This window comes from Myodes glareolus, chromosome 17 (genome assembly GCF_982192425.1).
Source record: "Myodes glareolus chromosome 17, mMyoGla1.1, whole genome shotgun sequence".
Taxonomy (NCBI): Eukaryota; Metazoa; Chordata; class Mammalia; order Rodentia; family Cricetidae; genus Myodes; species Myodes glareolus.
Window position 1 is genome coordinate 59,704,382 of NC_142042.1, and position 20,728 is coordinate 59,725,109.

A 20,728-nucleotide genomic window follows, 5' to 3' on the forward strand; every position below is an offset into this window, starting at 1 on the left:
GTTACAGGTCCCCAGGCCTTAGCACAACAGATGCCAGGATGGAAGTACCATTCGGGCCTTGAAACTCAGCACATGGGTAGCAACAACTGACAAAATGAGAACAAAGACCTAATCCATCACAGTCCATAGTTCTGGGGAAACCCCTGAATGGACTAGCCTTGCTTTCTGGCTTCTGTAGCTCAGCTTCTGGCTAACTGTTCTTTCTAACTGAGGTGTGTCGCACCGGGATGTGCTTCTGTGCTTGAGAGCTCACCCTGAGAATGGCTTGGGACTCGACTGAGGAAACAAATACCCAGTGTACCCACCTGCTGGATAAGAAAGACTTTCTACTGGCTTGAACTCCAGTCCAAGCAGTCTTCTTCACGGCAGTGCTGCTGTGTCAAATTTATGACAAAAAGGAGCTGGATGATTTTGCGAAAATGTTAATAATTAAAATCTCAGCTTAAAGAGAAATTGAGCACATAAGAACCTACCTGTGGTGAATCTGTGGTGATTTGAATAAAACTGGGCCCCATTGTCAAATAGGCGGTGACACTTTTACCAGGTATGGCCTTGCTGGAGTAGGTGTGACTTTGTTGGAGGAAGTGTGTCACCAGGGGTGGACTTGGAGGTTTCAGATGCTCAGTCCAGACCCAGTGTCTCACTGTCTTCCTGTGCCTGCTGATCTGGTTGTAGAACTCTCAGCTACCCCTACAGCACCGTGTCTGCCTACATGCCGCCATACTGGCCTCCATGACAATAACAGACTTAACCTCTGAACTGAAAGCCAGCCCCAACTAAATGTTTTCCTTTATAAGAATTATTGTGGTCATGGTGTCTCCTCACAGCAACAGAAACCCTAAGAAGACAATATCCTAAGGGGGAAAAAAGTAAGTCCAAAGTTCTAGTAAACAGAGGCACAGCTAGTTGTCAAGGAAACAAATTAAAGTGACAAAATGTAATTCTTACTTGTGCTGCCAAGACTTGGAGTGCCCATGTCTACTGCAGACAAGAGGACAGCTACTTTCCTGCAGTTTTGATGGGAAGCTGATGCACTGTAAACCCTTTTGGAAAGCATTTGACAATAGCAATGAGAGCAGAATGCGCAAGGGCTGGAGAAGTGGCTCAGAAGCTAGGGGAGCTCACCACTCTTCCACAGGACCCTCCCTGTGGAAGGAGTTACGTGGGGCCCGTAACTCCAGTTCCAGGGGATGTGGTGCCTCCTACTGGCCTTTTTTGGGTACTGTGTGCCCATGATACATATGCACACATTCAGGCATACGTACCTAGGAGAAAATGAATCATTTTTTTTAAAAAGCACAAAGTACAGATGCCCTCCAATCACAATGTCTCAATCTGAGAACGTATCATATGAGTGTCAAATCCAGACTTGCACACGTAAACACACAGATGATCCTTCACTAAATATGAGACAAAACACACCATTTGCTAGGGCTGCATCTCTACCGTGTGAACCAGATATCATTATCTCTTCAATAATTGAGGGTGGAAAGGTGTGCAAGCCACGTCGGGAGCCCCAGAGCATCCAATAGTGACCCCCCAAAAGGCTAAGCCTTAGAAGTGGGCTCAGTATAGCCTTGAAGTAAAAACTTACCCTGGAGGAACATAAAAACAAGCGCCAAAAGAATCAAACTCAGTCAGATTTGGTGACACATGCTGTTATCTCAGCACCTGGGAGGCAGAGTAAGATCATCTCTATAAGTTCAAGGGCAGCCTGGTCTACACAAGTTTCAGGCCAACCAAAGTTACAGAGTGAGATACTGTCTCAAAAAACAAAAACAAAAAACAAGACAAAACAAAATAAAAAACCCTGAGCTAATAGCTTCAGCTAAGAATATAGTTCAGGAATCTTTCTTAAAAATGAGAAAACTGAAATCAAGCAACCAACAATGTATAAGTCACAGCATGCAGTTTCTAATAGGACGCATTCCACATGGGGCAGAAGAAACCCAAGGCTACCAGGAGAGACTCTGACATGAAGACTGGGTTTCAAAGGACGGGGGAGGCTGAGCAAACATGAAAAGATGCTACAACAGATGCTATAAATGCACCCATGTGTTCAGGAATGTAAAGAAAACTGAATACGACAGAAAAATAGAATATATAAGCACAAACTGAAAACCCCTAGAAATGATAAGCGATACGCCAGAAATGAACACCTTCCTATCATGGGCTTAAAAAACTACAAGAGGAAATGTTATATAGACCAGCATCGCAGTGGAGTTTATCCAAAGCGCACCGGGAGAGGAGGAGCACAGGGAAAATCTCAATGGCTCTGGAAATACTGGTGCAGCATGTCATATCATCATCAGAAAGAGATGTGAGCAATCGGGGCAGAAAAACATTTGCGGGAATAATGGCTCAATGTTGTGTGGTGTGTGAGAGAACCGTAACACAGAGGGAGAATTCTCAGGGACTGGAGATGTAGCTCAGTGGGAGAGGTCCTACCCAGAATGTATACGACACTGGGTTAGATCCAACCCACAAAACAGACAAACAGCAAAACATGGAAATGTCATATATGGTCCCTCAGCTATGAAGTCCCAGAACTTAAGAGGCTGAGATAGGAGGATTGAAAGTCATAAGCTAGCCTGGGCTACATAGTAAGATAGTGTCTCAGAAACTAAAAACAAAAGGAACCTCAGTGAACCTCAAGAAACACACGCATGCGTACACACACACACACACACACACACACACACACACACACCCCAAACCACTTCAGTCTGTTGGGACAATCTTTTTGTACACTGTGTGAAGACGTGTCTCTGTTTAACTTCACCTGCCTAAGGCACCTTCTGACTAGTTTAATAAAGAGCTGAACAGCCAACAGCTAGGCAGGAGAGGATAGATGGGATTTCTGGGCAGAGATAGGAACTCAGGAAAGAGTCTGAGGCGCCGGAGATTCACCAGCATCTGAGGACGTCAGATGGATGGTACTGAGGACAGGTAATGAGCCATGTGGCAGAATTTAGATTAATATAAACGGGTTAATTTCAGTTTTAAAAGTTAGTTCAGAACAAGCCTGAGCTGAAGCCAAGCTTTCATAATTAATAAAAAGTCTCCATGTCATTATTCAGGAGCTGGCGACCCAAAGAAGGACCCATTATATCAACAAATAGCACAATTAAGTTATTGAAAAACTAGAAACATCATCAACTTGAAATTGGAGAATTAGAAAAATAAGTTATGCACACGCAGGCAAAAATGGAAAAAGCAAAGGTTAGGATTTCTAAGAACTATCAGCAGTTATGTCAGCTCAAAGCCAACACACAGCTTTCAAGTAGGGAAGGGGGAGGGAAAATGCCCTGTGTAACTAGAATTTGTGAAATTATCCTTTAAAAATGAAAGCTAAATTATAAACATACTTTCAGATAAATAAAAACTGAGATAATTAAACAGATGTGAAACTACACGACGAAAAATGGTATGTGATAGCTTCCAGGCAAAACCAGAATGATGTCACTATATCTACACAGAGAAATAAAATGCTGGAAATGAAATACATGTGGGTTAGTTAAAATTTGTCTCCTAATCGTGAGGTCTGTAGTGGACAACTGCTTATTAGTATCAGAACAATAGCTGAGGATGTTGTTTAAAACACAGAAATAAAATGCAAGACAATAATAGCATAAAGGACAAGAGAAAGATTTGAAACAAATACTGTAAGGTTTCAAATCATATATGAAGGCCAGAAATAGTAGTGTATACCCAGCACTTGGAAGGCAGAGGCAGATGGATCTCTGAGTTCAAGGCCAGCCTGATCGTTTCCAGAGTTCCGAGCCAGCTAGGCCTACATGGTAAGACCATGTCTAAACAAAAACAAACCAATCAAGCAAAACAATCAAGCACAAAAAACAAAACCCCAAATCACATGTAAAATGTTATAACATTTCTTAAAAGCATGCCATAATAAGCCAAAGATACTTATCTTAAACTATAGAATAATATTGGCAATTGACATTGTGAACAACATATATAATTTGAAAATTGTTAATATCTACATTTTAAAAATCTAACCAAAAATACATGAAACACCTTTTAATTTTTTTAACATACTCCTTTATTGGTTCTTTGGGAATTTCACATCATTCACCCCATCCCATCATCTCCCAGTCCTCTGTATCTGCCCTTCACCCTTGTAGCACTCCCCTCAAAAAGGAAAACTTAAAAAGAACTAAAAAAATAAAAATTTAAAAGTACAAATAAGAATATTGATGTGGGAACTCCCTCTGTGTGCTGTGATTACCATTAATGAATAAAGAAACTGCTTTGGACCTATAGCAAGGCAGAACTTATGTAGGCAGGGAAAGCTAGGTTGAATGCCGAGAAGAAGGAAGGCGGAGTCAGAGAGATGCCATGGAGCCAGAGCCACTGGCGGAGATAGACATGCTGAAACTTTGCTGGTAACCCACAACCTCGTGGTGATACACAGATTAATAGAAATGGGTTAAATTAGTATGTAAGAGTTAGCCAATAAGAAGCTAGAGCTAATGGGCCAACCAGTGATTTAATAGAGTTTCCTTGTGATTATTTCGGTTCTGGGCGGCTGGGACGAAGAAGCGGCAACTTGCAACAGAATATTAATTAAAAATAAACACAACCAAAAAAACACACAAATGCAAACAAACAAAAAAAGCAAACAAAAAAGCACTTCACTTCTCCATCTCTCCTGGTTCTCTATCATGTCTTCATTTGTCTCAGTGGCACTGGGAGCTGTTGCTACGTATTGTGCAGTAGACCATTTGTCCAAACAGTCTTCTTTGCCAGTGTTCATTGTGTAATCCATTGTTGGTCAGGTTCAAGGCCTCTGATATCTAGAACATAGACAATACTGGACCCCACCAACATTCCTCTCCGATATCCTGCTGTTGTACATGAAGATCCTGCAGCTATGGTTCTTCAAGACTGGTCCCTTCACACACTCCAACAAGTCACAGGTGAGGTAGATGTTGGGGTGTGCCAACTCCAAGTCCTGAGTTGATCAGTCTGCGATGCTGGGATGACCCCCTTCAGGTGAGTGGCTGAGCCAATTCTCCTGTGCCCATGGTAAGGAAGGGGGCCAGCTCTCCCATGCTGAGATCATAGGCTCTGCCATCCCAGCCCCCTTAAGGGGTACGGTCAGCTTTTCAGTGAGGAATGAGTGGCTCTCCCCAGGCCATTGAGAGGTAGAGGCAGCTTAGTGTGGCCCTTATACTTTAACACACGGTTCAGCACAAGGTTCACATGGGCTCCTGTGGAGACATGGGCAATGGACATTAACACAGACACCAGCTGCAGCAAGACCATACTCAGACATGGCCAGTAGGAGTAGCTTGAACCTGGATGTCATCATGGCCCTGGGGAGTGAGGTGCAGTCCTCTTACATCCAGACGGGCCCAGCAGCAGCATGGCCCACAGACCCCCGCATGGCCCCAAGTGGTGGTCCAGATCCCAGACACCTACATGGTCTTTGATAGCAACAAGAACCATGAGGCATCAACCCTAGCTATGGCAGAGACATGATAATTTTTAAAGTTTATGTTGTCTCCTGTGGGTACACGCACCACATGCATTCATTACCCACAGAGCCCATAAAAAGGCATTGGATTCCCTGGAGCTGGAGTGAGCTGCCATGTGGGTTCTAGGATTTGAACTCTTGTCTTCTTCAAGAGTAGCAGATGATTTTACTACTGATCCATCTTTTCAGCACCCCCCAAAATATAATGTTAATAATTTCTGAAATTATTGTAAAATAACATCACAAAATAGTAACAAGATATCTTTACCTTCTTTTTTACATTCTAACACTTGAAATATGTATATTTTAAATCATCTCAATTGAATGTTAAATTTTCATTGGAAACACATAAACTATATGTGGACTGAATATAACTTGTAATTGTAAAAATTAGGCTCCTACATTCAAATTCTTCTAAACATATGTACGATTTTCCAGTAACTCATTCAAGTATTGGTTTTTATATTTGAATTTAAATTAATGAAAATGAACTAGTAGAGTTGCAGACGCAGCTCTGACAGGCACAGAGATCAGAAATCATTGCACTTGTCCTTACAAGAACATAAAACCAAAAAAAAATCTTGAAAATAGATGGTGTATGTGTGTATGTCTGTGTATTTAACCCATCATAAAATTGAGGTTGCCAGACAGTGTTCCATATAGAAATCTGGAGAAAAAACAAAAACAGAAACAGGCAAGATCTACCTACTGTGGCAGAACTTTCCAGCTATAAACTGGTAGATACCTTAAACTATGAATTCTGGGAGCTAGAGAGTTAGCTCAGTTAAGAGTACCAGCTGATCTTCCAGAGGATGCAGATTCCTTTCCAGCACCCACATGGCCTCTCACGACTGCCTGCAACTCCAGGGGATCCAGTGCACTCTTCTGGCCTCCTTAGCCACTGCACACATGTGGTGCACACACACAGGCAGGGAAAATGTCCAAACACATAAGTAAATAAACTAGTTTTTTTTTTAAATGATAATTCTGATGAACTGCTGGAAGTTGAGTGTGCTCTAAGGCAAGCAAAAAAAAATGCTGAGGCCACAGTCTTAGGGCCCACATTTTCCTAAGAAACTATATTGTCTTTATTATGAAAAGCCAAGGAACTATTTCCTCCTTGTGGCTCTGAAAAGTGGAGGGAAAACCATTTGGAATAAGCCCTAGATAGTTTCTATTATAAAGACCCGTCCTCCGTGGAAAGACTTAAACACAGCCCTCCCCACCCAGACATCAGGACTTTCATCCTGTTTCTGTCACCTCTTGCTGTCCTGTCCCATCTCAGAGCAAGCTAAAAGTACTCGCAGTGGTCACATCTAAAGATTCAAGTCCTGTGAAAGGGTGAGATTGATCACAGGATTTTAAATGCTTCTGCCTCAGTTTTTTATCACCATCTCAGCAGGCTGCAGTATGATGACATCAGATTACAGCTACAAGAGCCACAAAGCACCCCAAACAATAACACAAAATATATTTCAAACAGTCAGAAGAGAGTAAGCATTTATTATCATTAGACTCCAGTATGATACAGCTTCCGGACTAACTCTGGTTAATAGGTAAGAAACTCTGATGGGCAGCAGAAGCAGGAGAAGGTGCCAGGGTCTCAGCTGCTGCAGCCGGCAGTAGACCTTGGCATTGTTCACATGACACTCGTTTTCCAGGCTTGCATGAGTTATGAGGTCATAGAAACTTCCACTCAGATTTTAGAGAAAGTCCTAGGAGGCCAGGTAGTGACAGTAAGAACAAGATCCCTGCAGGCAGGTCCGGAGAGGTCAACACAGCAGCTGTAAGTGAAGTAGGAGAGATGAGGGAGACATTAGAATGTTGGAGATGCCAGACACTTGGCGTTCTGCAAGCAAAGGTGAAGGCAGCGACTACAGGGAGACGCTAAGTGGGCTGCACTGAGCAATGCCCTGGGGATGGGGTTGTTGAAGCCCCTGGAAGCTGACCCTATGCCATGTACCTTTGATACTAGACATGGAATAACAGGGTTTAATGTTTGTCCTGGTAGATTTCTGTCTTGCTTTCCTGTATTTCCTTTCTATGCTATAATTCCCTCCCTTTGGAAAGAGAAATAACTCTTTTACTATGCTATGTATTTTGGAAGTCAATTTGTTTTGATTTTATAGGAGCATATTTCTAAAGAATACATATAAAGAATATATCTTGAGCCTCAGAGAAAGCTTTGAACTTGGACTTTTAAACAATATTTAACTGTTAATATCAGAGGTATTCTTGGAGGTATTTTGCGTTATGGGATAGACATGAGATTTTAGGGCATCACTGGTGGTATACTATGACTTAAGAAGATGGGAGATGTGATTGGATGCCAACTCAACAGGGAGTGGACTCGCCGGACCTGTGATGGTTAATCTTCATTGTCCACTTGAATGGCTTGAGAAGTATGTAGAGATTAATAAAGCACACCTCAGTGAATTTGTGCGGGCATCTCAAACTCAAGAGCAAGGATGTTAGATTTCTGAGACAGCATTAACAGAGACAGGTTGTGGAATATTATTTTAAAATGTCTTACATTTGTTTATGCTGTGGAACATTTGTTTTAATAATGCAAAGATGCATTGCATTCTTTTATGTTGCATTTGTTTAACTCTGTGAAGCTGTGATTCTTTGCCCATCTAAAACTCCTGATGGTCCAATGAAGAGCAGAACGGCCAATAGCGAGGCAGGAGAAAGGATACGTGGGGCTGGCAGGCAGAGAGAGTAAATAGAAGGAGGAATCTGGGAGGAGAAAAAAGGAAGGAGCAAGGAAAGAAGGGGGCACCCAGCCACCCTGCCACTCAGCCAGTCAGTCACCCAGCAACCCAGCCAGTCAGCCACCCTGCCACCCAACTAGTCAGCCACCCAACCACCCAGCCACCCAGCCACCCTGCTACCCTGCCACCCAGCCACCTAGCCAACCAACCACTCTGTCAGTCATGGAGTAGGAGTGAAAGTAAGATCACAGAAGTAAGAAAAGGAAAAGCCCAGAGGCAAAAGGTAGATGGGATAATTGTTAAGCAAAGCTGACTAGAAACAAGCCAAGCTAAGGCCTGGCCTTTATAAGAAAGAATAAGACTTTGTGTGTGATTTATTGGGAGTTGGGTGCCCCCCCAAAAACCCCAAAAGAACCAAAAAGAATAAGAAACCAACATCTGATCTTCAACCATCGGGGCTGTGTTTATTAGCACACATGGCAAAGGGAGCCATCTCCCACACAGAGAAGGGTCTGCCGGGGGAAAGTGACTGTGACCCTTTGTAGGGACAGGGTAATGGGCTTGGGGATGAAGGCGTTGTTGCAGCTATAGGGTCTGTTACAGACTTTCCTTCTAGAAACTGTTTGCCCAAGGTGAGGCAGACCTACCTTGGGAGATAGGCTATCTCTACAGACATCCATATTGGACTGACTAATATGCCTGAGTAAGGGCATCTGAAACCTCATAGGAATCTTGTTTTACAACCAAGGCCCCACGACAGAAGATAGGCCCTTACTCTAGGTGTCCATGGAATACACTAGAGGCCTGGATGGAATACAGAAGAAGGACGGAGTCTGCTAGTGTGGACATCTTCTCTCTGTCCTCTAGCCATCATGAATAGAGCCGCTGTGTTCCCATCATGCCCTCTCTACTATGGTGGGCTAGCAGCTCTAAAATCCTAAGCCAGAGCAAACTGATTCCCTCTTAACTGCGATGCAAAGTCTATGCAATTTCAATGACTAAAGGAGAAAAAGGACACACACATACTTGGGGGGCGGTATATGTATGGGGACAAAGCACTATAAGAGGTGGGAGTTCAGGGGGTCTAGAGCATACAAGAAGGAGTCACCTCAGAAGGAACTCCTCTTCCTTTGGCACACCGATGTGGTCAAGAGGGTGGTCCACAGGGCAGGAAGCTGAGGAAGCGCCTCGTGGTGAACTCTAGTTTCTCTTTGGAGTTCAGGCAAGGCTAAGAGATCTTTAGTGATTACCCTGGACTGTGTAGCTTCTAAGGGATCAAGAAAGACTTAAAGAGGGGCCATTAGTGTTGCAGAAGTATTTGCCAGGTGCAGTTCTGTGCTTGCATGTTGTCATTCCTATCCCCATGGCAGGAAAAAAAGCCAAATAAACTGAAAGTACCAACTTTTCATTCATTCATCAGAAAGCCAGGATTACCAGGGCAATCCATCGCTACTGAAAAACTAGATAGGCAATTACACAGAACTTGCAGCAATAAAGGACTGAAACTGCCAAAGCCAATAACACAATAGTAACTTGCTAACTAGAAGCTGATCCAAAGGCTAACTTGGTAGCTAAAACTCCTGTGAGTGCAATCTTAGAAGGGCTTCCCACTCTTAGATGATTTTACCTCCAAGAAGCCAGACACGGGGAAGCAAGACATGCAGGAGAGGTAAAAGCCACGAGTCACATGACAACACGTAGAAGAACAGAGATGAGTTAATTTAAGTCACAAGAGCTAGTGAAAGAGCCTAAGCTATCGGCTGGGCTTTCAGAGTTAATAATAGTCTCTGTGTCATTTTTTTGTGAGCTGGTAGCCCAAAGAAAAAAATCCATCTACTGCCAACCAACTTCTCTCAACGAAACTGGAACCTGTTTTTAGAAGTCACCTACGTTTTGGGTAGGGTGCTGGGGTGGGCATCAGGGGTGTAATCCCTTTGAAATGATCTCCTTAGGGTGTGTTCTCCATAGCAAAGTTTTACCCTTCAGAAAAAGCACTTTATCAGAAACTTGTGGTCAATCTACAAAAGCCTGTACCATTTCAAAGACACCCTAACCACGCCCCACCACAGACTGTCATATAAAAACCAGCTTGCTAGTCCACCACTCCACTCTTCTCTCTGTCTTTGAGAGATGGCCTTGGCAGTTTGATTCCCAAGAAACCTTCCTTTCTACCCAAGGAGTGGCTCAGTACAGTGACCCCACTATAAGTACTCACAGTTCTAAGTCATCTAAGAAATGATGGGACAACTTCAAAAGCAATAATACACATAATCTGAATGCCACATGGTGGCATACGTGAAATAAAAATGGCCAAGGAGTTTCCAGAAGAACAATGGGCACTAGTTCCCCGGTGCAGGGAATTAGGAGATAGAGGACCCCTGAGCATTTGTTTCTTGTTCTGAAGACCTGGCTTCATTTCAGCGCCTTACAGTGAAACAAGACCACCAATCAAACAACAAAGCCCTAGCTGCATGATAGTCAAATTTTAGAGGTGCCAACACAGAGAAAACCTTAAATGGAAGGGGAGGAAAAAACATAACCAGCCTGTAAGGAACTAAGCAGAATCAAAGATGAGTTCTCATCAGAAAACTGAAAGCGAGAAGACAGTGGGTAAGGTAGTTAAATCACGGAAGGAGGCAAATCTGCCAGCTTAGAATTCTATGTCCACTGAAATTATCCTTCCAAATACTCTGTCTCCTGTTAGAATCTGAGGCAGCTTATAGGGACGGGAGACAAAAAGAGACAGGAGCCTGACCTTTCGACAGAGGGAATGTGCTTGTTGGCACACACTCTCTCCCATAGGAAGTTGAAAAATCTGGTAAAGAAAAAATAGGCTGTGTGTAATCTGAGGCCGCTCATTCATTTCCCGGCTGCCCAGACCCAAATAATCACACAGAAGCTATATTGATTACAACATCGCTTGGCCTATTAGCTAAGGATTCTTATTAACTAACTCTTATGTCTTAAATTCACCCATTTCTATTAATCTGTGTATCTCCATGAGGCGTGGCTTACTGGTAAGGTTCTGTTCTGGTATCTTTTTCCTTTAGTAGCTACATGGCGTCTCTTCTACTCCGCCTACTCTCCTTCTGTATCTCTTCCAGCCTGGCTATATTCTGTCCTGCTATAGGCCAAAGCAGCTTTATTCATCAACCAATAAAAGCAACACATGTACAGAAGGACATCCCACATCATTGCGACCCTTTATTGGAGGTGGGGAGAGGTCTTAGGAATGTGGAAAGGGTAGCAGCGCATAGACCACACTTCCCCTCCTGTAATCTCTCCTTCCTGACGTTGCTTGCCCAAGGCGAATCAAGCTGTCCCAACTGACATTCCTCTCTAAAATGAGAGAATTATTTGTAACATAGGAGTCGTGTTCTACAAGAGAGGAACGGAGAGAATTCAGAAGCAGCAGCAGACCCACCCTGCCACAGTGTTAAAAAAAGCTCTCAGTGGAACAGGAAAGATGATTAGGCCAGAAATTTGGATATAATAGAGTATCAAAGGGATAAACAAAGGTATAATCAAATGCTTTGTTTTTCTTAATATGAATTGACAGTAAAGTAAATTGTTTAATGACAGTGAAAGTCCATCGGGTGACTGACTATATGTCATGTACAAGTGAAATGAGTGACAAGGGAGTCATTGGAGAAGGGAATAAAGCATTGTGAAGAGCCCATGATACTGTACTTGTTCCATATGCAAAGAGGTAGACACACTAACTGCAAAATTACATTTCAAACTCTAAGGCAACCACTAATACAACAGAAAAAGATCAATGTGATGGTTGTGCTGCAGAGATGAAAAAAATGGAATAATATAAACTCAAAAATGTAAAAAGGAAACAAGACTTTTAAAAGGCAACGTTCAACAGTTTAAAAAACAACAGATATTAACTAATTTAATGGCATCAATAATTACTTTTAGTGAGAATTAGCTAAGGAAAAGAGAGAGAGGTTGTCACAGTGGACTAAAGGGGAACACGCAGCCCTATATCTGAATACTCTGCCCCCTCTAGAATCTCTTGTAATCCAGGATACCCTCAAACTGTAGGAGAGGCTAGGCTCTCAGTCCTGATCCTCCTGCCTCTACCGCTGAGTGCTGAGATGACAGGCAGGTACCACCACTCCTGGCTCACAATGTCATACATATACTACCATGAGATAAGTTGTCATTGTTCTTTGTTATTTGGTTTCCTGTTATTAAAAAAGAAAAGAAATGAACAGAATAGTTTTTCTAAAAAACCAAGAACAAAACCAAAATACACTGATTACCTTTCCTACTTACTGGTCACTCCAGAGAGTATATTAAAAGATAGAACCTTTCAAAATGGTGGCCAACTGACTGTAAGGGAGTAATTGTGGGGGACTAAGGTGTGGGGGAAACTGGAGTCAAGTGGCCTTGCCATCTGGATCCAAACTCATTACTCTTCTGCCATCCTGGAGAAGCAGGGAACATTATATCACTTCCATTTTACAATCTGTGAAAATTTCAAGAAAAATAATGCTTTTAGGACTGGCTTGGTGGCACACACCTTTAAACCCAGTACTTGGGATGCAGAGACAGGAAGATTTCTGGTCTACTGGCCAGCCTGGTCTACATAGTGAGTTCTAGGTGAACCAAGGCTCCACAGTGAGGTTTTGTTTTTAAAATAGGGAGCAGAGGAACTAGAGAGACAGCTCAGTGGTTAAGAACACTTACTGTTCTTGCAGAGGACCTGAGTTCAGGTCCCAGGACCTACATGACCACTCACAACTATCTGTAACCCCTGTTCGAGGGGATCCATAGCCTTCTGGTCTCCACAGGCACTGCATACACATATATGCAGGTAAAACACTCATACACATAAAACAAGAATAGGTGAATATATTTAAAGGTCCTTTCAATGATTTTTTAAAGTACTTTAAAAAGATCTCTTCAGGAAATTCATCCCCCTCTCATCTGGTCCAGCACTTGGGCCACGATCTCTTCTATGCCTTGCAACCCTGTATTTGTTGGTCCCAACACCCTCGTCCTTGCCCATTCCCATGATAGTTCTGTAGGAAATGGGTGCTATTCTCTGTAGTTGTGAACTTCGCATCTCTCTTTGGCTCTAAAAGACGAGGACTGGAGCAAAGGATCGAGCAAACCACTGGGAAGCAATGGTGCTTTCTGGAATTTCCAGCAACTTGCTCAGTTCCTCTTTCTTCCTTGGTCCTGCTCAGAGCTGCCTTGTTGGCAGGCAGCCGCCTGTGAAATGCACATTTCAAAGCAAATGGCTCCAGGAGCTCATAATTGCTGCCAAACGTGTGTGGATTTTAATAGCCCATTTTCATTAGCCTTGTGTGAAATCACCTGTCTCTGTGTTGTTACCCAACTTAATTGTCAATTATGGTGATTAAGCTTGGCTTTCACTACCATCTCTGGTAATCATCAGTATTATCTCCAAGGCTGAACTAAGGAAGAGAAAATCATGCTGGAGGTGCAGGTGAATATTTTGGTGTCAGTGAATGAAGAGGCATTTTTTCTTTGGGTTGAACGAAACCTGAGCAGAGCTGTCATTTCCAATCTTCATCTTAGGCCGTGTCACCTCCCTAATCACAGTGTTTCCTGTCATCAAAGAGTTCTTGGTGCCCTTCCCCTTCTCCAGAGATGCACACCCTAGCTAATTAAAGGCAGCAGGTCAGACACTTACAGCCCTTCAGATGCTTTTAGCATTGTTGATGGTCTGAAGTTAGGGATGCCCCAGAACAATTTTCACAGACAGTATAGAAAGTCCATCATTGGGAAGTGTGAGGATTTTGATTACTGTTTTTGTTTGCTTGTTTGCTTTTAGATTTATTTTATTTTTATTTATGTGTATGTACATGTGCATATAAGCACCCGCAAAGGCCAGAAGAGGGAAACAGATCCTCTTGGAGCTAGAAATACAGGTACTGTTAGCTGGGAACTGAGCTTGGGTCCTCTGAAAGAGCAGCAAGCTGTCCCAACCTCTGAGCCATCTCCCCAGCCCCATGCTGATTCCAGTTCTGCATTATTAAACCACGTCGACTTTAAGCATCCTGGCTTAGCATCTATTATATAGACTCATTTAACTGTGCTTCCTGACCAATATTTTACTCTTGGAATTTGAAATGAACAGTACTGAAAATGCAAGAAACCATTATCCCTTTCCTCCCCCTTTACACATTTCACTTTGGTAAAATTCCCAAGCCCACTTCTGTTATGCTTTTATGAGATTCCAGGACATGGCAAAATAATGAAAGACGTTTAAAAAAAAATGCTATCATTAGACACCATCTCTAGTATTTGAGTGCCATGTGTGTCCCCGAGGTTTGTGACACTCTAAAGATTTGATGGCTTTCTTTATCTCTCCAAAACCCTTTGAGGAAACTAATAATACATTTTTTTCAAATTCTAATTTAATGGGAAAAAAGAAATTAAGTCATGTAAGCTTAAGGGATATGAAGAGTGAGTTGGTGCCTGCTTGCTGCCTTCTGGGGTTAAGAAAGAACAAGCTGTATCACACACAGTCTTAATAAAAACACCCAGAACCACAACCAGGCAGAGTTCATCTCGCAAGCAGGGCCGAGGCACGGAGAGATAAAGGAATTAGCTTCCTGGATGTGCCTTTTCCTCTCTCAATAGATTTGTTCACGTTTAATCCTGTTTCCAGGGCCTTGTTTTTAAAGGCCTGGTGATCACCAGTGGGTTCCTTTTGTCACTCTGGTCTCCCCGGTCTGTACCCCACATCAGACAGTCTTTGTCACCTTCGTTCTCACGCATCCCGCAGAGTGAGCAGTCAGAACTCGGATGCTTAGGGCAGTCTCCTAACTGCTCGGAATAAACGCTTCCCTTCAGATAGAAATATTTGCTATTTTTTATTTTTCCCAAGAGGAGGATATGATTTAAAATATCATCTAGATGTAAAATTTGAGTACACATTACTCTTTATTTTCTCTTCTATGAAGCTTGGCCAACGATACCTTTTCTAAATCCCTGCGGCAAAATAAACCACTGTTTTGCCTGTGTTCTACTGTTTGTCCTTAACATGTGTTACCCATTTTCCTTACATGGGTTGCCAACTTTTCTTATATGGGTCGTAGTTAAGATTTCCCTTGCTGTGATCAACACCATGACCAAAGCAACTTGGGAAGGAAAGAGTTTATTTCATCTTACCCTTCCAGGTGACAGTCCATCACTGAGGGAAGTCAGGCAGGAACTCCAGGCAGGAGCTGACGCAGAGGTAATGGAAGACCCATGTAGGACCCAGCCATGACAAGCTCTATAGAGGCCCACGAGTCTCAGTAGTTTACCCTAAGGCAATACGTGGTTCCAAGAAAGACCACAAACTAAGACTACCCAGGCACCACCCAGGAACAGACCATCCAAAGGAAATTCCTAACGTTCCAACCGCTGTAGATAGGATCACCTGCCAACACACACACATCGTTTTTCACCAGGACACCCTAGACAAATGCCAGCCAATCAGGGGTCTTGAACTTTAGAAATCCCTCATCCCTACCTTTGCTTCTATAAAAACCCACCCTAATGTTGGACACAGGAAGAGTTTGAGTTTGCAAAGTTACATAAGAATAAAGGGTCTTTGCTTTTATACAGAGGACTCAGTCTCCTAGTTGGTTTTGGAGGGACTCTGTGATCTGGGCATAATACTTACTGGCTTGCTCCTCATTACTTACTCAGCTCCTCAATACAACTCAGAGCCACCTGCATAGGGCTGGTACCACCCACAGTGGATTGGGTCCTTCTGGTGTGGGAGGTCTTTCTGTCTATGTGTTGCTTATATTGGTTAATGAAAAAAGAACTGCTTTGAGCCCATGGCAAGGGCAGGACAGAACTAGGTGGGAAAGTCTAGGCTATATGGTGGAAGAAAGAGGGTGGAGTCAGAGAGAAGCCATGTAGCCTGCCGGGGACAGATGCTGAGAACCTTACCGGGTAAGCCACAACCGTGTGGTGATATACAGATTAATGGAGATAGCTTAAATTAATATAAGAGTTAGCCAATAAAAAGCTAGAGCTAATGGGATAAGCAGTGATTTAATTAATACAATTTCTGTGTGATTATTTCGGGACTAAGTTAGCAGGGTAGCCAGGAACCAATAAGCGACCTTCTCCAACACCCTTCCACATCAAGAAAACACCCAACAGATTTGCTTATAAGTCAGTATTATGCAGGCATTTTCTTATTTGAGAGTCCTCCTTCCAAATGAGTCTACTATAAAGCTTTTACAGCTCAATAAGCATCTTCACCGACAAAATAATCCAAATCAGATCAAATCAAACTGAATTAGAAAAAGCCCAGGTTTAATGGATGCCAGTGCTCCTGGGTGGCCTTCTAGTCCCCAGAGAGAAGATGGGAAGGAAGATCGGAAAATCACAGAGAGGGATAAGAAGAACTGGAAAGACCACGTGTTCGTTCTTTGGGGGGGCAGTTTAAATAGCCTATGGGAATGGTCTTGACCCTCTCTGGGCAGGGATCATTGTTTAGCGGGCTTTCTCGGAGGTGGAGTCTGGACTGCCGTAACTCCCAGAGGAAGGTCTTTGGGGTGGAAAAGTTCCACCCAAACATTATAGAATGGATGCCAGGGGCTGGGGTGAAGCTTCCAACCAAACATTCTAAACTCCTTAGAATAAGGATGCTAGGGACTGAGGTGATGCTTCCAACCAAACATCTACCTTGCTTCAAATCGACTTAAAACTCACTAACCAGAACTCACCCCTTTACCACATCTCCTCCACTGGTTGTTGAACAATCCCAAATTATCATCCTCAGGTTTGGCCGAGAGTCCTTTCTCAGCTGCTGTGCAGGCAAGAAGAGGCAGATGAGGGGAACAAACATTTCAAACATTCGCGTGCATCAAGGATGAGTGTCTCCTAGGAGAACTTATGGTCTCTTTGTGGACTGATTGAAAATAGGATGAAAATCTCTGGCTGCTTGGAGGGGTTGTAGAGGCTCAGTTGTCCTCTATTGGCCAGGGCTGTTCGAATCCGGCAGGCTCAGTGGTTCTCTATTGGCCAGGGCTGTCAGAATCCGGCAGGCTCAGCGGTTCTCTATTGGCCAGGGCTCTCCAAATGCGGCAGTCTCCTTGCTGGTTTTCCAATGTTTTGTCTGAGCTTTGTGATACCAGGCCTTCAGAATAGCTGACTATGGTCTAATTCGAAAGTCTTGTTTTCTGTGATGCTAGCATCTCTTGTCAGGGCCGAGCCTGTGCTGTATCCCTTCCTATCCTGTAATGGAGCACAGTGTCTGGCCTGTAGAGGACAATGACGTTTGCTAAGCAGACCTGGATTTCCACTCAGTGCATCCGCTCTGAAATTTCAGGGAAGGCAGAGGCAATGTTAGGCGCCCATTTCCTTCCTTTAAGGTTTCCGGCCTCACTGTTTATCCAAAGCATAGAAACCAAATGTGAGAATGCCTCTGACAGCAGGGTCTCTTGACCCACTCTGGGTTTTCACAAACGCTGTGACACCTGTCCAGCATCTTCCAGGACAACAGATTGCTGATTCTGGACGCTTCTTGGCTTATCCTTTGAGCTCAGGGATCAGCTTCTTCCTGGTGATTTAAATTTGGAGCTGCCTCCAAGATTTTAGCCCCAAGAATCAAAAGCTCCCAGAATTTTCCTGCAAAAGTTTCCTGATTCAACCACCCCTCTGTCAGTTGGGGTTTCTGAGGAAATGAACCAAAGCCGGCAGTGGTTGCCATGGTGACTGAGTCTCTCTGGAGTGAAGTCAGGGGAGCATCCATTTAAAGGAAAGGGGGAGCAATATTGTACTAGAATGGCCATCTGCTAACAGTGAAGTGGTCTTGGAGAAAAAAAAATCCATCCGAGCCCGGGGAGGGGGGAGCGGGGGCAGCCAGGAAGCCTTAAGGAATGTGGAGTCACTAGATTAGACATTTCTCAACAACTCAGCGAGAGGTCAGGGAAGTCACTGAACAGCAGTGACGTTCCAGCCTAGGAGAGGAGATGCATCAGAATGGGCCCTGGGAGGAGGGCTTTGTGCTTCCCCAGAATCCCTCGGCATCCTGGGAGTGGCCGCAGAGAAGACAGAGGAATCACCCAGGGCTTGGCCTTGGCAAAATCTACTAGGCGTCGATTAAACACACCTGTGCAACAGGCACACCTGTGGTGACTAACAGCCACACGCGCGGCGCTGTTTCCTTAAACAGTTCGCCGCAGCTTGAACAGGAATACATCTGCGTGAAGCTGAAGTGTACGGAAAGCAAAAATGCGTTCATCGCTCTACTGAGAGTCCCTAAATCACAGAATGTTTACGAGAGTGAGCGTGATAATTTATTGATGGGTGCAGAAGTGCCTGCCGCATAGTTTATGCTCAGTCAAATCTCATCCTGACTTCTTTTTTTTTTTTTTTTTAAGAAGTCATTTTCTCAGAATCTGATGAATGTTCAGTCTGAAGCTGCAGCCCAGCTAGCACATTTTTTCATGATGCTTGCAGGTGATGGACACACGACATGGGCCTGTGGGGTACCTGGAGAACAAGCAGCATGTGCCTCGGGATCCAAGGCAGCACTGTGACCTCCAGGGGCAAGTCAAAGGTCTTTTGGCTTCTCTCTTCCAGGCCTCCCCTCACTGTGGCCCTCTCTCAGGATGACCAGGATCACAAAAGCCTCTCCCTGAGGAGGGGGTCTGGCTTGAAGTTGGCCGGATCTTTACCAGCAGGTTAACCTCTTGAAGGGCAGCCTCAGCACACACAGATGGGTCTTCTGTTCTTTCTTTTCACTTTCTTCAACAAGCAGCTTCCTTTCTCTCCTCCAATAGGGTGGCTGTGTCCAATGCTCTTGGGCGAGAAGACCCAGGGTTGGCAGAGAGGCTCAGTTCCTATGAAAAGCCAGAGCAGAGACTTCTTTCTTCCTTGTTGAACATTATAGATGAGAGGTCTAGGGTGAGGATTTAGGTTGTTGGAGGTGCACAGAGGTGGGTCGAGCAGCCTGCTTTGTTTTCAGGCTGTTCAAATAAGCCTAGCTCAAAGGAATAACCTCTCTCTGAGGTAGTCTAGGCCATAGGAATCTTGTCTGGGAAAGATCTTACATTGTAGAGGGTTACTTTACTAGCTTGTGTTTACATTTTCCTTTGTCTACAACCCTCAGAACCTGTCCATTGACAGTCGACAGGTAAGGACTAGGGTTTTCTTATAGCTGTATCTGCTGAATTAAATACCACTTTAATACAATTCCAATGTCATTTTTGATAGTTCTATCCTGGCCAATGCCTGGTTCAGTATTCATCTGATCACTTCAACCTCAATTTCCTCACCAAGTGGCTACAAACATACTAACTTAATTTCAGCTTTGTAACTGGGAAGTCAGAACAATCCACTTTTGTATTCTTTCAGTATTTCTTTTTTTTTTCTGTGTTGAGGATGTATATGTGTGCATCAAATGCATGCCTGATGCACATAGAAGCCAGAAGAGAGTATTAGATCTCCTGAAGCCGAGATACAGGAGTTGTGAAGCCTCCTGATGTGGAGACTGAAAAGTTGTCTGCGCCCCATCAACCTCTACACCAATACAATAATCCGAATCAGAACAAATCAAGCCAAATTAGAAAACGCCCACGTTTAGTGGATACTAACTCTCCCCAGTGGCTTTCCAAGCCCTCAGAGAGGAGATGGAGAAGGAAGATTGAGGAAGCACGTGTTTGTTCTCTGGGGGACAGTTTAAATACCTGTGGGAGTGGTCTTGAGCATCTCTGAGGAGGGGTCATCATTTGGTGGGCTTTCTCAGAGGTGAAGTCTGGACTGAGGCAACTCCCTAGGGGAAGGGCTTGGAATGAAACTTTCTACCCAAACATTCCAGACTCCTTGGATACATGGATAACAGGGGCTGGGATGAAGCCTGGACCCAAACATTCTAGACTCTTTGGGTATATGGATGCCAGGGACTGGGGTGAAGCTTCCAACCAAATAGAGGCTAAGAAGTAAACCCAGGTCCTCTACAAAACCAGCAGGTGCTCTTAACCATTGAGCCGCCTCAAAATAAAATTTTATTTTATTTTTTAAATAAATTTTTATTTTAACCTTTTTCTATCTGTTAGTCACCTGAAAGCAAGAATCATGTTTTACTTTTGTCTGTGAAAGCGTGACTGTAGTATAGCGTCCATAATAGTTTCCTAATATATAAGTTTTTTACACTAGAAAAATTAATTCTCAAAGTTTGAAGGGACCCAAGAAGTCACAGGATTCCTCCCCACATCCAGGAAGGAATTTCCTCCCAAACTTTCACAGCAGGTAAAGACTGATTCTCTTCCAGGTGATGGGAAGCCCACTGCCTTGCATTTAGTCTGCCTGCTATTGGGCCACGTCTATGCTGGGTTAAGATTCTCTGTGATGACACACATGGGCCATGTGCAGCTCGTGTAGCCCCATAGCTCCTGCCTAAGTCCATCTGACAGCCACGCCGTCCGCACAAGTCCGCCTCGCAGTGCTTCGGCCATTCAAAGCAGCTTTTCCACTACCTGGGTATTCATATCTTCTGTAGTCGTCTATGTTCTTCAGA

General features: G+C 43.7%; 1 long non-coding RNA gene across 1 annotated transcript; it reads right to left on the reverse strand.

The window, feature by feature from the left end:
* Positions 1-6,986: 6,986 nt before the first annotated feature.
* LOC125409034 (uncharacterized) lies at positions 6,987-20,004 on the reverse strand. Its single transcript, XR_014997827.2, has 2 exons — positions 19,899-20,004; positions 6,987-7,284 (listed from the first exon to the last, which is right to left on the reverse strand). It is a non-coding gene; the product is annotated as an uncharacterized LOC125409034 (long non-coding RNA).
* Positions 20,005-20,728: the final 724 nt, after the last annotated feature.